The sequence below is a fragment of the Neoarius graeffei genome, chromosome 18, assembly GCF_027579695.1.
Source record: "Neoarius graeffei isolate fNeoGra1 chromosome 18, fNeoGra1.pri, whole genome shotgun sequence".
NCBI classification, from domain to species: Eukaryota; Metazoa; Chordata; class Actinopteri; order Siluriformes; family Ariidae; genus Neoarius; species Neoarius graeffei.
Window position 1 is genome coordinate 3,917,659 of NC_083586.1, and position 17,358 is coordinate 3,935,016.

General features: G+C 46.0%; 1 protein-coding gene across 1 annotated transcript in view; it reads right to left on the minus strand.

Annotated features, from left to right (window-relative positions):
• LOC132865856 (zinc finger protein 850-like) overlaps nucleotides 1-17,358 on the minus strand; it is a 1,522,149-nt gene that overhangs the window by 620,793 nt on the left and 883,998 nt on the right. The gene's annotated exons all lie outside the window — the stretch shown is intronic.

Consider the following 17,358-nt stretch of genomic DNA (forward strand, 5'->3'; position numbering starts at 1 on the left):
GGAATCACCAGACTTAAACAATGACTACGTTTACATGCACATCCAAATCGAGCTGCTGTCGGTAATCGAGCTGAAGGTCCCAGCAGGGTGCCAGAGAAATCCAATCGTACATGCACACAACTGAAATCGGGCTATTGTGTGAGGTGCATTGTGCACCCGAGCCACAGGTGGCGCAACACGCCCCATCGTGTTGGTACACTTCCGGTTGTCGTCATGAAGAAGAGCTATTCAAGAGTGTAAACAAAGTTATCAGTTCCGTGTTCTCCATTGCGCGTTTTTCTCCCGTCCATGAATTTTAATATATTCAACTCCTTAAGCTGAATGAGCATGAACTCTGTCTCCTCATTGCTCCAGAAGTGCACGTTTCTGCTTGCCTGTGGCAGTGGGGGCGTGGTCAAGCGCCGGTCTGTGACAGGAGGGCAGAGCCAGGGAAGGTGAGTGGCAGAATCACTTCACCTGACGGTAATTAACCTGAGTTTGTGTGTCTTCCCAGTAACCGCGCCCTATTTAAGGAGGCAGAGGGAGAGCAGAGGGGAAAGCTCATCCCGGGACTAGAACACAGCGCGCGCGCGTGCGTGCGTGCATGTGTGTGTGTGTGTTTTTCTCTCAAGAATAAAAGTAGGCTGTTAAACTGAAAAGTCTGACAATAAAAAGCCTATTAGTACCAGAAGCTTTGTCCTGCCGTCTTCTGTGCTCCACCCACACTTCAGAGAGCTCTACATTGCCATTTTCTCTTCTTCGTTTGTTCCTCCTGACCTCTTCTGCTGCTTGCTACTACTGTTGTCATGCCGACCGAGGCTGTTGTGTTTCCAACTTGTGGTCTCGTCACTCGTCACTTCCGGAAGTAGCTTGACAACTAGCTCGATAGGGTATACATGCACAAAGTAGCTCGGCAGAAATCGCATAAACTAGGTCGTGTAGCTCGATTCCGAGAAATCAAGTTCGGTTCAATTTCAGCCGAATTAAGGTGTATACATGGCATTTTGAACTTCGATTTCAGTCGAGCAACGGCAGAAATTCGATTCTCTCTATGTGCATGTAAACGTAGTGAATGTTCACCCAGATTTTTTTTAAATTTTCGAGCAAATATGACACAAAACAAATTTTTAGCAGCTGAACTTTCTGGCTTCATGAAACATAACTCAAAATCATAAAATTTAATTATTTTAATTAATGGCATTTTCCCAGAAAAAGTAGATGGGCAAATAATGGAATCACTCAATGTCGACATTCAAGCCATGTTTCACCAGGTGAGGGTTGCTGAGGACCAAGATTTTTTTTCGCTTTCCCTGGTGGCCTAATGGAAACATCAGTAAGGACAATGGGCTATGACCAACAACCCTTTGAGAGAGGGAACATTTTTATTACAGATAACATCTCCACTCAGTTCTGCATGCTTTTGGTCACGATATCACTCCTGCAGCCCCTTAGAAATGGGACAGTGTAAAGTTGTTTGAAACTCCAACAAAAATCAAACCTGGGCATGGATGTGAACTTTGCCATGGAGAAATCAGTTGAGTGGAGCAAGAGATATTGTGTCTTATTATGGATGAGAAGATTCTAGGTTTGGCTTGTGGCTGGCATGGCTCTCTTATCCCATGGAATGTTCTGGATAATACACTTACTAACCACAACAAAGTTCAAGGTGCTAGCCACACAACTAAACAAAATAAAAATTGACAGCTACTTTTCTGGAAAACTCCTGGGTTCTCAACAATGGCCTAAGCATAGCGTTTTAAAGGTGGCCTTTAGCCTTTAACCCTTATATACTGTTTGGGTCAAATTTGACCCATTTTAACATTTGACAGCAATAAAAATACCCTAAATGTAATTTTTTTGGCCTGATATCGTATGACTTTTCCTAAAGTGATCCAAAATACACAAAACTGAAAATATTTTAAACTGGTATTTTTACAGGGGGGTTACAATTTTTTGTACACTTAGGCTGTTCTGGGGCAAATTTGACCCATATTCATTTGAACGTCTTTTAAACTTCCCAGAGTGTGTTAAATCATGGTAAAGGGTGGGAGGGGAGGGACAGTACATGCCATGTTCTTGTATATCACTTATGGGACAGTTATGACAGTGTTCAAGGGGGGACTTGAACCTGTCTCGGGAACTTTACATGTTCCCACCATATTTTCTCACAGAAAATATGGTTTCCATAGGAACATGTACCTGTTAGTTTTTGAAGAGTCATGGGGAATCTCGAAACAGTGAAAAAAACAGTTGCACAGAGATCATACATAGTAAACATAAGGAACAGAGGTCATATGAGGTCAGAGGGTGCCTTGAAACAGGCGTGAGATCTGCACCTGCACCAGAAATGTAACAAAATCTATAGACCTATATAAAGAGGAGTTGAGTGGTCATCAGATCATACAGCACTGATATTTACAGAGAATATGGTGGAGAGACATACTGTACAAGAAGTACTTGATCTAATCTTCCAAGATGAAGACAGTGATTTGGATGAGGATGTGTCAGAGCAAGAAGACCAATTAGAGGAAAACTCTGATTACAGTCACTCTGATGATGACGATGATGACGACGATGATGATGATGATGATGATGCCAATGATGAAGAAAATGAGCAGGCAGTGGGGGAGACAGTCATGTTGAAAAACAATGCCATCATTTGGTCCTCACTTCCTCATACAGTTGCAGGGAGGATGGCAGGGGAAAATGTCATTCGAATGACTCCAGGACCCACAAGACTGGCTATTTCCCAAGCATTTGGCATTCTGTCAACGTTCCAGCTCTTCCTTCCTGTAGCCATTGAAAGAATTGTCATTGAAATGACAAACAGGGAAGGGATCAAACGGTATGGTCAAGCGTGGAAGACCATAGATGTGACTCAGCTGCATGCCTACATAGGGCTTCTAATACTGGCTGGCGTTTACAGGTCAAAGGGTGAGACTGCTTCCAGTCTCTGGAATGCTGACACAGGAAGACCAATATTTCATGCCACCATGTCCCTAGAGATGTTCCGTACCATATCAGCAGTCATCAGATTTGATAATCGAGAGACAAGACCTGTGCGACGTGTCACTGACAAACTGGCAGCAATCAGGGATGTCTGGGACAAGTGGGTAGAATGGCTACCTCTAATGTACAACCCTGGTCCTGAGGTGACAGTGGATGAAAGATTGGTTCCATTCAGAGGTAGGATTTGCATTTTACTATAGGCTAAATAAATTATAGTTTCTGTATATACATGCCGTTGGTTGTGAAATGAAATGGCTAGAGTCACACATACACATACATACAATTCCATTCATAAACATGACATTTTGAAAGTAAATTGTTTCCCTCCTTTTCATGTTTTTCCAGGTTGCTGTCCTTTTCGGCAGTACATGCCTAGCAAGCCAGGGAAATATGGCATAAAGCTATGGGCAGCTTGTGATGCACGTTCCAGTTATGCTTGGAATATGCAAGTATATACTGGGAAGCCAGCTGGGGGAACCCCAGAGAGAAAACAGGGCAAGCGTGTTGTGCTAGAGATGACAGAAGGGCTAAGAGGACACAATGTGACATGTGACAACTTTTTCACCTCCTATGAGCTTGGTCAGGAGCTCCTAAAGAAGAAGATGACAATGGTTGGCACAGTGAGATGGAACAAATCTGAGCTACCCCCCACTCTGGTGACAACAAGAGGGAGAGAGGTATTTTCATCGAAGTTTGCTTTCACCCATGACACCACAGTTGTTTCATACATGCCAAAGAAGAACAAGAATGTCATCCTAATGAGCACATTGCACAAGGCCGCAGAGATCAGTACTCGGGAGGACAGAAAACCCACCATGATACTTAAATATAATGCCAACAAAGGTGGAGTGGACAATCTTGATAAAGTGACAGGCACATACAGCTGCAAGAGGAGGACTGCCTGCTGGCCTCTTGCTATATTTCACAATATCATTGACACATCCACCTACAACTCGTTTGTGATCTGGAGAGAGCTAAACCCTACCTGGAGGGCAAGCGTGAGGAACTGGAGGAGGCACTTTTTGGAGGAACTTGGAAAGGCTCTCGTGACTCCATGCATGCAAAAGCGGCAACACCTTCCTCGCACAGCAGCTTCTGCCGCACTGGTAAGAGCAGTACAGCCACCTCAGCCTGGCACTGATGTCCCACATGAAGACAACAGAAGGGGACAGAAAAGAAAGAGGTGCAACTTCTGCCCACCAAAAAAACACTGCAAGACCGGGACAACCTGCTGCAAATGTAGGAAACACATATGCAAGGCCCACACACACAAGGTGTCACACTACTGCTTTGAATGCACACAGTAATATTGTTGTGGATGATGTGATTTATGTTCTAACTGCTGATGTTGAATTCATACTGAATTTATATAATTAATGAATGTGTTATTGCATTGGTAGTTATGGAGAGTTTTTTGGTGTTAAGACAATGGGGATGGTGTTCAACGTTCCAATAGTTGTACTGGGTTATTATAAACTAAATCCTCTTCTTCTTAAATGTTCTTAAATGTTTTTGCAAACTGTACTTTCAATAAAATATATTAACATCATTATGACTATTATGTTTTCATGTCTTAGGTAAAAAAGAATGTGTGAAAGATGTTTCTATCCAAAATCGGGTAGTGTAAATATATAAAAAATACACTCTCTCTGCTTTCTGAAACATTGATTAAGGATTAATCAACCATTTATTAATGTCAGATTGGTCATTTATATGTTTTTAAAAGATATGGAGCTCAAAATTGGGTGTGGACTCTTATTAGTAGGGTATTCTTTGCCTGGGTCAAAATTGACCCAGACCATACCATGAAGGCATGGAATATGAACAGTATGTAAGGGTTAAGGCTGTCCCATATGGTCTAGTGGTCAGGATTCCTGGTTTTCACCAAGGTGGCCTGGGTTTGAGTCCTGGTATGGGAACGTGTCTTAGTTGTGTCACCCTAGTTGCAAGTCATATGACCTTGAGTGAAATCTTCATTCCATAGTAGTTCAGAGTGCCTCAGGGTCATTTTCTCACACACCAATCTGCATATTCCTAAAGGAACCTCCTGTCTTGTAAATGCTCAAATGTCAAACAAATGCTCAAAATCAGCAAAATGTTCAGCATAGCATATGAAAGACAGGACACATATGACCATTTCCTAAACAGAATCTGAACATGGTCATTGATGGAACTCCTGAATTGTTGGTGTTGCATTTATTTCAGTTCACTGCCCAAAGCACTATATCAATACAGTTAAACAAAAGTGAATTATTGAAAGTTGCATTGAAGCTTGTTGACTGCGAACTGAGAAGTAGTCTCTCTGCCTTTTATTTCTGTCTGTGTTTGTGAGTGTGATTAACAAAGTGGAATTGAACCAAATATGCAGTGTATTTGGGTTGTGGCATATTTTTCTGTATTAAAAAGGAAGTATAGTACAGATACAGTTAGGTCCATAAATATTTGGACAGAGACAACATTTTTCTAATTTTGGTTCTGTACATTACCACAATGAATTTTGAACAAAACAATTCAGATGCGGCGACATGGTGGTGTAGTGGTTAGCGCTGTTGCCTCACAGCAAGAAGGTCTGGGTTCGAGCCCCGTGGCCGGCGAGGGCCTTTCCGTGTGGAGTTTGCATGTTGTGTCCGTGTGGGTTTCCTCCTGGTGCTCCGGTTTCCCCCACAGTCCAAAGACATGCAGGTTAGGTTAACTGGTGACTCTAAAGTGAGTGTGAATGGTTGTCTGTGTCTATGTGTCGGCCCTGTGATGACCTGGAGACTTGTACAGGGTGTACCCCGCCTTTTGCCCGTAGTCAGCTGGGATAGGCTCCAGCTTGCCTGCAACCCTGTAGAACAGGATAAAGCAGCTAGAGATAATGAGATGAGACAATGCAGTTGAAGTTCAGACGTTCAGCTTTAATTCAGTGGGTTGAACAAAATGATTGCATAAAAATGTGAGGAACTAGAGCATTTTTTAAACACAATCCCTTCATTTCAGGGGCTCAAAAGTAATTGGACAAATTAAATAATTGTAAATAAAATGTTCATTTCTAATACTTGGTTGAAAACCCTTTGTTGGCAATGACTGCCTGAAGTCTTGAAATCATGGACATCACCAGACACTGTGTTTCCTCCTTTTTAATGCTCTGCCAGGCCTTTACTGCAGCGGTTTTCAGTTGCTGTTTGTTTGTGGGCCTTTCTGTCTAAAGTTTAGTCTTTAACAAGTGAAATGCATGCTCAATTGGGTTGAGATCAGGTGACTGACTTGGCCATTCAAGAATATTCCACTTCTTTGCTTTAATAAACTCCTGGGTTGCTTTGGCTTTATGTTTTGGGTCATTGTCCATCTGTATTATGAAACGCCGACCAATCAGTTTGGCTGCATTTGGCTGGATTTGAGCACACAGTATGTCTCTGAATACCTCAGAATTCATCCGGCTGCTTCTGTCCTGTGTCACATCATCAATAAACACTAGTTACTCAGTGCCACTGGCAGCCATGCATGCCCAGGCCATCACACTGCCTCCACCGTGTTTTACAGATGATGTGGGATGCTTTGGATCATGAGCTGTACCACGCCTTTGCCATACTTTTTTTCTTTCCATCATTCTGGTAGAGGTTGATCTTGGTTTCATCTGTCCAAAGAATGTTCTTCCAGAACTGTGCTGGCTTTTTTAGATGTTTTTTAGCAAAGTCCAATCTAGCCTTTTTATTCTTGAGGCTTATGAGTGGCTTGCACCATGCAGTGAACCCTCTGTATTTACTTTCATGCAGTCTTCTCTTTATGGTAGATTTGGATATTGATACGCCTACAGTACCTCCTGGAGAGTGTTGTTCACTTGGTTGGCTGTTGTGAAAGGGTTTCTCTTCACCATGGAAATTATTCTGCGATCATCCACCACTGTTGTCTTCTGTGGGCATCCAGGTCTTTTTGCATTGATGAGTTCACCAGTGCTTTCTTTCTTTCTCAGGATGTACCAAACTGTAGATTTTGCCACTCCTAATATTGTAACATTTTCTCGGATGGGTTTTTTTCTGTTTTCGCAGGTTAAGGATGGCTTGTTTCACCTGCATGGAGAGCTCCTTTGACCGTATGTTTTCTTCACAGCAAAATCTTCCAAATGCAAGCACCACATCTCAAATCAACTCCAGGCCTTTTATCTGCTTAATTGAGAATGACATAACAAAGAAATTGCCCACGCCTGCCTATGAAATAGCCTTTGAGTCAATTGTCCAATTACTTTTAGTCCCTTTAAAAACAGGGTGGCACATGTTAAGGAGCTGAAACTCCTAAACCCTTCATCCAATTTTAATGTGGATACCCTCAAATGAAAGCTGAAAGTCTGGACTTTATGTGCATGTCCATTATATAACTATAACTTGAATATGTTTCAGTAAACAGGTAAAAAAAAGAAAATTTGTGTTAGTGTCCAAATATATATGGACCTAACTGTATGTATGAGGTCATCTTTATAGAGAACATTAATATTTAGTATTATTTTGGTGATCTTTCCCATCAAAATCAAATCAGGTCGCAAGATCTTGAAAGAATTTAGGTGCAAATTTGCATTTAATAAGTACAAACTGTCTTGTTATGAGCAGAGAAAATGCAATCATGACAAAATATTTCATGATTTCAGTCTACACTTTACACTCACACACTGAGGTGAGAACTGTCATATGATCCTGAAAATGTCCCTTAATATCTTGGTAAGGGGTATCCAGCCAGGTTGTGCTTTTTTATTGAGCTAGTGTTTATCCTTGGAAAAACCTGAGTTCAGATTTCAGAGTGATGCCAACTCTGTGCCAGGATGATATGGTATGGACCCTCTCCCCTCAAACCTCATGGTGCAATGGTAGTGTGTCTGATGCTGGATCAAAAATTTGAGTGTTTAAATTACATCATAGTCACATAACATGCTGCTGGGCTTTTTCACAGTTTTATGCAGAAACTTTCAGATGGACTCCAATCTCTATGATGAGCAGCCATTTTGTCACACTCATGCTGAAAGATAAGACTGCTCTGTTAACAACTCTTTCACCAAATTATCATTCATAACAACATAATACAATATGTTTCCAAAATTTGCCCATTGCTCTGGCTGAAAAAAAAACCATGCCTCAGCAGACTGCTTGAGATGCTTTCAGATAGGGGGGGTTGTTATTTTAAGAATTTTGACTTTTCCATGTTTTACCCCCCTAGAAATATGGAGATGGTCCATCTCTGTGGGAAAATGTCAAATTTTATTAAATTGAACCTTGCTAACCCCCTGTAGCATGGATCAAGTGTGGGTGGAGCACAGAGGACGGCAAGACAACGTTTGGAGGCAGAGAAGGCTTATTTATTTTTCCAACTTTTCAGTCGAAGCAGCGTAAACACACACACACCCAAACACACACACTCTACATCCAATCCCGGGTCGCGCTCCCTCTGCTTTCTCTCAGCCTCCTTAAATAGGGAGCGGTTTACCGGGAAAACACACACAAAACACAGTTTAATTACCGTCAGGTGTAGCGATGCTGCCGCTCACCTTCCCTGGCTCCACCCTCCTGTCACAGACCGGCACTTGACCATGCCCCTGCTGCCACATACCCCCACCGCCCGACTCAGGCCGGGTGCCTGTCCGGCCCGCAGCCAACTCCCCCCCCCCCTTGATGGGAGAGGAAGTCCACCACGACCATCTGCGCCCCTGGCCTGTGGACCACCTTGAAGTTGAAGGGTTGGAGTGCCAGATACCAACGGGTGATCCGCGCGTTGGCATCCTTCATGCGGTGGAGCCACTGGAGGGGCGCGTGGTCCGAACAGAGGGTGAAAGGGCACCCCAGCAGGTAGTAACGGAGGGCGAGGACCGCCCACTTGATCGCCAGGCACTCTTTCTCAATTGTGCTGTAGCGCCCCTCACACACTGACAGCTTCCGGCTGATGTATAGGACTGGGTGGTCCTCCCCCTCCACCTGCTGGGACAAAACGGCCCCCAGCCCTCTGTCCGACGCATCCATCTGTAACAAAAAAGGGAGAGAGAAGTCAGGGGAGTGTAAAAGTGGCTCCCCACACAGTGCAGCCTTTACCTCAGAGAAAGCCCGCTGGCACTGCTCCATCCACTGGACCGGATCTGGCGCCCCCTTTTTAGTGAGGTCAGTCAGCGGGCTGGTGACGTCCGAATAATTAGGTATAAACCTACAATAGTAGCCAGCCAGCCCCAGGAACTGTCTCACCCCCTTTTTGGTCTTGGGCCTCGGGCAGGCCGCAATCGCTGCTGTCTTATTAATTTGGGGACGCACCTGCCAGTTGCTCAAGTGGAAGCCCAGATACCGTACTTCCACCTGCCCAATCGCACACTTCTTTGGGTTGGCAGTGAGTCCCGCCCGCCTCAGCGACCTAAGGACAGCCCTCAGGTGTTGCAGGTGCCGCTGCCAGTCATTACTACAAATGATAATGTCATCTAGGTAAGCGGCCGCATAGGTGGCGTGGGGGCGGAGGACCCTGTCCATCAGCCGCTGAAACGTAGTGGGCGCCCCAAACAGCCCGAACGGAAGTGTGACGAACTGGTGTAAGCTGAACGGTGTGGAAAAGGCCGTTTTCTTCCGGGATAATGGAGTCAAGGGGATCTGCCAATATCCCTTCGTCAACTCCAGTGTCGAGTAAAAGCGAGCCGTGCCTAGTCGATCGAGCAGCTCATCAATACGAGGCATTGGGTACGCGTCGAATTTAGACACCGCGTTGACTTTTCTATAGTCCACACAGAACCGGACCGAGCCGTCGGCCTTGGGAACCAAGACCACCGGGCTGCTCCAGTCACTGTGGGACTCCTCGACGATGCCCATTTTGAGCATGGCCTGAAGTTCTTCCCAAACCACCTTTTTTTTGTGTTCGGGTAATCTATAAGGACGGCTACGCACTACCACCCCCGGGGGCGTCTCTATGTGGTGCTCTATGAGGTTAGTGCGACCGGGCAGGGGCGAGAACACATCCGAAAACTCGGCCTGCAACTGGGCGACCTCCGTGAGTTGGGTCGGGGAGAGGTGGTCTCCACAGGGGACCGGAGAGGTACGTGATGCCAATGTCCCTTTTTGGATCTCCGGCCCCAGCTCTGCCTTCTCCGGAACTACCGACACCAACGCCACGGGGACCTCCTCGTTCCAGAGTTTCAGCAGATTGAGGTGGTAGATCTGTAGTGCCCCCTCCCTGTCCGTTCGCCTAACCTCATAGTCGACGTCCCCGACTCGCCGTGTGACCTCAAAGGGTCCTTGCCACTTGGCGATTAATTTGGAGGTCGACGTGGGCAACAGTACGAGTACCTTATCTCCCGGAGTGACCTCTCTAAGGCGCGTGCCCTTGTTGTACAGGCGGGCTTGCCGTTCCTGGGCCTGCCGCAAATTCTCCTGAGTTAGGTGGGTGAGCGTGTGGAGTTTTGCGCGCAGATCCATAACGTACTGAATTTCGTTTTTGCTCTGTGAAGGTCCCTCCTCCCAATTTTCCCGCAGTACATCTAAGATGCCGCGCGGCTTACGCCCATATAATAATTCAAACAGGGAGAACCCCATGGAGGCTTGGGGGACCTTTCGCACTGCAAACAGCAAGGGTTCGAGCCACTTATCCCAGTTACGTGCGTCCTCACTTACGAATTTTTTGATAATATTCTTGAGGATGCGATTGAACCATTCAACTAAACCGTCCGTCTGTGGGTGATAAACGCTGGTGCGGATCGGCTTAATACCCAGTAGCCCATACAGTTCGCTCAGTGTTCGTGACATAAACGAGGTGCCTTGGTCAGTCAGAATCTCTTTCGGGATTCCAACCCGGGAGATGACGTGGAAGAGGGCCTCTGCAATACTGCATGCTGAGATATTGCGAAGAGGCACCGCTTCCGGGTATCGCGTTGCATAGTCCACCAGAACCAATATAAAGCGGTACCCTCATGTTGACCAATCTAATGGCCCGATGAGATCCATCCCAATTCTTTCGAACGGGGTCTCGATTAATGGTAGGGGGCGCAAGGGTGCTTTTGGACTGGCCGCTGGATTTACTAACTGGCATTCGCGGCACGCCATACACCACTTACGGACGTCGCCGCGAATCCCCGGCCAATAGAATCGGGCCATTATCCGGGCGAGTGTCTTATCCTGCCCAAGGTGTCCAGCCATGGGATTAAAGTGAGCCGCCTGGAATACCAATTCCCGGCGGCTCTTTGGAATTAACAAGTGGGTGACTCGCTCTTTCGTTTGAGTGTCCTGCGTCACTCGGTATAACCTATCCTTCAAAATGGAAAAATAGGGGAAGGACGGGGTGGCGTTCGGCTGGAGCATTTGACCATCGATTACTCTCACTTGGTCAAACGCATGTCGCAGAGTCTCGTCTCACGATTGTTCCAGTGGGAAATCCGCGAAGGATTCCCCAATAGAAAGAGGAGGGGCCGGCGGCTCCTCACTCTGTCGCGGAGATGAGGTAGACGGCTCTGCGACAGCAGCTCCAGCCAAAGCGACACCGGGACCCTCCCCTGTCAACCGGCAGGACCCACTCTTTACTAGGCGTGCCATTAAACCCCAAAATCCCGGCCAATCAGTCCCCAAGATCAAAGAGTGGGTAAGGCGAGGATTAACCGCCGCCTTCACTATCGATTTTTCCCCTCTGAAATATATGTGGACTGACACCAAAGGGTAGCTGTGAACATCCCCGTGCACACACAACACCTTTACCCCCTGTGCTCCCCCCAATGCCTCGTCTTGCACCAGGCTTTGGCGGATCGAGGTCTGATTGCAACCCGAATCCACCAACGCCTGATATGTAGCCCCTTGTACACTTACCGGTATGCGATACGCTCCGGCCCGATCGAGGGCAGCCTCTGGCGCGTCGGGGATCCGCACCACCGCCCCCACCTCCATCGCTGCGCACTGTTGCTGCAGGTGGCCCGGTTCCCCGCAGCGCCAGCAAACTGGCCCGGGCCTTCCCTCTGCAGCTGTGTTCTGGGGCTCACTCACCTGAGGGGTGGGAGAGACAGACACAGAAGGGAGAAATGGGAGGGCACCACGGGTGCGGCGGGCTGGCTGGGGTGGAGCCGGCCCCCGCCTCCGTGGTGGGGGAATGGGGCGAGGACGGGACACGGGAGGAGGGGGGGAAGAAAGAGAGAGAGAAGAGGAGAGAGAAGATGATGTCGTCAGTTGGCCTGCCACCGGAACAGCCGCCAAATGATCCTCCGCCAGTCCTACGGCCTGATCCAGCGACGCCGGGCGGTGGCACTGGACCCACTCCGCGGTTCCGGCTGGTAAGCGGGCGATGAATTGTTCCAGCGCCACCTGGTCGATGATTCCCTTGGCGTCGCGATCTTCGGCCCTCAGCCACCGCCAGCAGGCGTCCCGGAGCTGCTGGCTGAACGTGAACGGGCTGCCGACTTCCTCCATCCGCAGCGCGCGGAAGCGCTGGCGCTGCTGCTCGGGCGTGCGCCCCACGCGCTGGAGGACGGTCCGGCGAAGGTCGGCGTAGGCCAGCCGGCGGTCGGCGGGGAGCTGTAGTGCGGCCAGCTGCGCCTCTCCCGTCAGGAGGGGGAGGAGGTGCACTGCGCGCTGCTCCATCGGCCACCCCGAGGCTTCGGCGACCTGCTCGAACAAGGTGATGAAAGCCTCGGGGTCATCCTGCGGGCCCATCTTGGTCAAGGTGAGGGGAGACGGGCCCGCGGCCGGGGCGCTGGTGGACACTGCCGACGCGAGAAGACGCCGGAACGCCTCTTGATCTTCCTGCTGGGCCAGCACCAGGGCTTCGAAGCGGCGCTCCTGCTCCTTTCGGAGCGTGACGAGTGCCTGGTGCTGGCTCTGCTGAGCCATGGCAAGGGTGTGGACCAAGTCCGCAAACGGGGAGGATTCCATGGGGCTGCAAAGCTGGTGCTCCACCTTCCCGGGTTTTGGCACCACTGTAGCGCGGATCAAGTGTGGGTGGAGCACAGAGGATGGCAAGACAACGTTTGGAGGCAGAGAAGGCTTATTTATTTTTCCAACTTTTCAGTCGAAGCAGCGTAAACACACACACACACACACAAACACACACTCTGCATCCAATCCCGGGTCGCGCTCCCTCTGCTCTCTCTCAGGCTCCTTAAATAGGGAGTGGTTTACTGGGAAAACACACACAAAACACAGGTTAATTACCGTCAGGTGTAGCGATGCTGCCGCTCACCTTCCCTGGCTCCACCCTCCTGTCACAGACCGGCGCTTGACCACGCCCCCACTGCCACACCCCCTGTACATACCCTCTGAAAGTTTCCATTCTTACAATATGACAAAATACATTACAGTGCTGTTTGATATTAGAATGCTGCTTTTTTTAATGTGTTGTAAAGTTATCGATGAATGCAAACCTCTTCAGGTATGCCACTAGGTATGACTACAACATTTTCAGTGCAGATGATCATTATTTTAAGGTGATAATCTTAGTGGTAAGTAACCTTACATTCAAGTAAATTAAACATATGGTAATTCTGCTCTTTTTCAGCAAGTTTTAAAGTTATTGATGAATGTCACACTCTTCAGTAATACTTCAAATATGAACTATTTTTAAACACAGAGGATCATTACTTAAGGTTACTAATTTAGTTTTAAGAACCAGTATGCACAAATGATTCATATCTGAATTATATCTCCCAATGTATTAAATAGTCATTATTTATATTCCTGCAGGTAAATAATGGCTTCTGTTGCAACACGGTCAAAAGCTAAGAAGATACTAGGTGTTGTAGAGTACATAGAGCAGGCTGAGTTCCCTTCTGGGATGCTTCCAACAGGGAAGAACATCATTCAGAATATGCTCTATCTGCTGCGGCCGAAGCGTGCTGGTCAAGCACAGAGATCCAGGGATGCTGCTGCTCAGTTGCTGGCAGAATTTGTTCAAGAGCACTGGTTATTTTGTAACTTATACACCATCCACACCAGACATATAAAGAAGCATATCTTGAAACTTTATGGAGAATTTGTTACTCTGATTCAAACCCGTAAACAGAGACAAAATGAGGGTTTCTAACAACTCTTTTTGTGAGAAATAAATGTGATTACTGTGATTTTTGATGTTATATTTAAGAGTTATTTCCATTAAGGAATGCTTATATTAGTGAAAAAGGCAGTTTTTGACTATTTGGAGGGGTTATTAACTTCAGAGGGTATGTACAGGGGGGTTGGCATTTTTCAGTTGGCCAAATATTGGTATTTCCATACTTAGATAGATCATCTCCATATTTTGGAGGGGGTAGAAAAAAATGTTTTGGTCTAACACCCCCCCATTTCAGAACACAGGTTTCAGTGGGCTTCTTGAATAATGCCATCATTTCAGAATGTTTGAACCATAGTGTTTTCTGTTTAAGTACTGTAATTCAAATACGTGTCAAATCAACAGGAAGTAATTCAAATGAATGTGACAGAATCAGGGAGTGATTCAAATTACTGTCATTAATCTGGAAGTTATTCAAATTGAAATAATTCAATGAATATTAATTCAAATTGATGTTATAGCAGCAAAAATATTAGAAACCCAGGAAGTAATTCAAATAAATATCTTAGGATCACAATTAATTCAAATTAATCTGAAAGGAACAAAAAGGAATTGAAAGTAATGAATAGAATCAGAAAAGAGTCAAACAGTGGTGAGGCACTGCAATCAGTTCCGTTATCAGGTGGGTATCTCCTTCATCGGACGTTTTGGCACTACCCACTACGTCCTCCAGAGGTGCGCCGACTAAGTAAGTTTACTCAGCCTGGAACTGTTAGCTCTCTCATCGCTGTTCTCCCTTAACCCCCAACCAATAAGACTCAGTCTGTCGACTGATGTCAGATATGGCTTTCCTGCAGGTTGATCCTGTGATGCCCAGGATGCTGAGTGCTTTCCACAAGGCTTGACCAACAAATCCTCTGCACCCTACTTCTACTGGCAGGTTCCACATCTTCCATCCTTTCTGCTGGTACTCTTTTAGTAGTGGCTGGTATTTAGCCCGCTTCCTCTTGTGTGCCTCTTCAATGCGTTCTTCCCATGGTACGGACAGTTCAAGCACCATAAGCTGCTTTGTTGACCTTGAAAACAGCAGCGCATCTGGTCTTAGCCTTGTTGTGGCAATGTCTAAAGGAAACTTCAGTTGTTTATTCAGATCCAACTTCAATTCCCAGTCTTGTGCTGTTGGAAGGATCCCAGTTCCTTTGGTAACACTAGTCACTGGATTAGCCCCCTCTTTTATAAACTTAATGAAGGTGGGCCCCTTGGTTCTGTGGTGGACCTTCCTTCTGGCTACATCAATGACTGCGACCATTTCACTCATTAACTTATCATGTCACCACTTGTATCAACCACCTGCTCATGCTGTGTTGCAGGAGCACAGGATATGGTCCAGGCTCGCAGGTTCACCACATAACTTGCATATCGGGTTATCTGTCAGGCCCTATGTCTTCAAGTTATGTGGAGTTGGAAGTGTGTAATAAGTGGACCTCAACAGGAAAGCTATACGACTGTCTTCCATATGCCAAAAGATGCTCCATGAAAGCATCTGATTATGGGGTCATTCCATGTCAATTCACACAAATGCCCAAAACCTCCCCAGTGACACCTTCAATTTGCCTTATTTTTTATTTTCTTAGTGCCTTATGATGTCAAATGAAAGAATCCAAAATTTTAGCTTCCTAGCTCGAACATTTTTTGAGTAATGGCCCTTCAAAATTTGGGTGCCACGCCCACTTTTGGGGTCTGGGAATTGTGCACTTAATTTGCAAGCATTTTTGGAGGCCCATATTTTTTGTTCTAAGGGGAATATAGACCTGTAAATTGCTATATCTATGTATTCTGGCCCTGTCTATCAGATTCTGCACCTAAAAATAGCACAGGTTTACTAACTTACTAACTTTATAGATATGAACCCCTTAAAAGTGGATTTTTTAATGACACAATTTTTTTGACATTTTGGGGGTCCATATCTTGGAACGTTTTTATGTTGATGGGGTTTAAACTGATTTATCATCATATTTGGGAACTCTACTGTGTACTTAGAGAGTTTCAGGGCACTCAGAGCTTTGGTGGGGGTACAGGAGGGCCCCAAATATGGCTTCGGGACAAAATTACCATTTGGTACGCCCTACTTCAGGCCATTAGTTGGCCATGTGGGCGCATGATGACTGGAATGAACCTTTAACCCTATCAATAGACACCTTTTATCAATCTTTTAAGCCAATAAAAAATTTGATTATCCAACTCCTTCAATATAAACTAAGCATTTGTATATGGTACTATTTTTGCATATTTTCTGAAAAATCCTAAGTCCGGAAAGTAGGTCAACTGTTGTTTTAACTGCCTATTCATGTTTAAGGTAGTAAAAGCACATCCATATAGTGATTTTAATCTATGGGAAGATTATTTATACCCAATACCCCATTAGTTATATTGACAATTACAAGGGATAAACCCTTTCCCGGCTGTTTCATGATGCTGTTTTTTTTTTACATTTGACGCTTTTCCCTGTATCCAACCAAACTCTGACCACTATACACTTAATAGTTAAATGCATCTTTCAAACAGGAAAGGGAAAGATGCAAACAAGGGGATGATCCCAAGAAAAACATCCTGGTTGCTTTACTACATTTGTTCTGACATCCGATCTGGAAGTTAAACTTAGACTCATCAGGGTTTTTTTTTTTTTTTCAAGAAAAGGGGAAGGGGCCCCGAGCCACTCATGTGGGGAAAATTAGCATATCAATTAGTAAAAAGGGGAAATTATATATATATATTATCAGCTGGATAGTACAGTGGTAATGCTCACTGACTACGACGCAGGAGATTGGGGTTCGAATCCTGGTCGGGGCAAAACATCATCCAGTAAGGGTCCTTAGGCAAAAACCCCTCATGATATATCAGCCTACCTCAGGAATGAGTGAAGACATAACTGATAGAGTCATACCGGCTCAGACGTCGCCCGGGCCTGCATCAGTTGCTAGGGAACCAGGGCAAACTGATGAGAAATGGGCTACTGGAACAAGACATCGATGGACAGAAAATATGGATTTGCTGGAATGCTACTATACAAGCAATCCCAGAGAGAGGGGATACATGCATTGGATACTTCGAAACCCACAATAAAGGCTAACAAAGAAACAGCTATTAGCCCAGTGTTCCAACATCCGTAATCGAAATCTACTCTCACAACTAGAGATTAATGAAATACAACAACGATGCTACAGGAAGACCAGGCCAGGAAGACAGGTCAGCGGGGAGATGTCATCATCCCCACAACCAGAGATTGGGTACCAAGCCCAAGCCTGGAGCCCCTGACAAATACCGAAGCTGAGTTGCCAAGTACCTTCAGAAGATCTACTAGTAGATGTGAATGCTGCTCTGAAGACAATCTCCACAAGAACCATCACTGAGACCAAC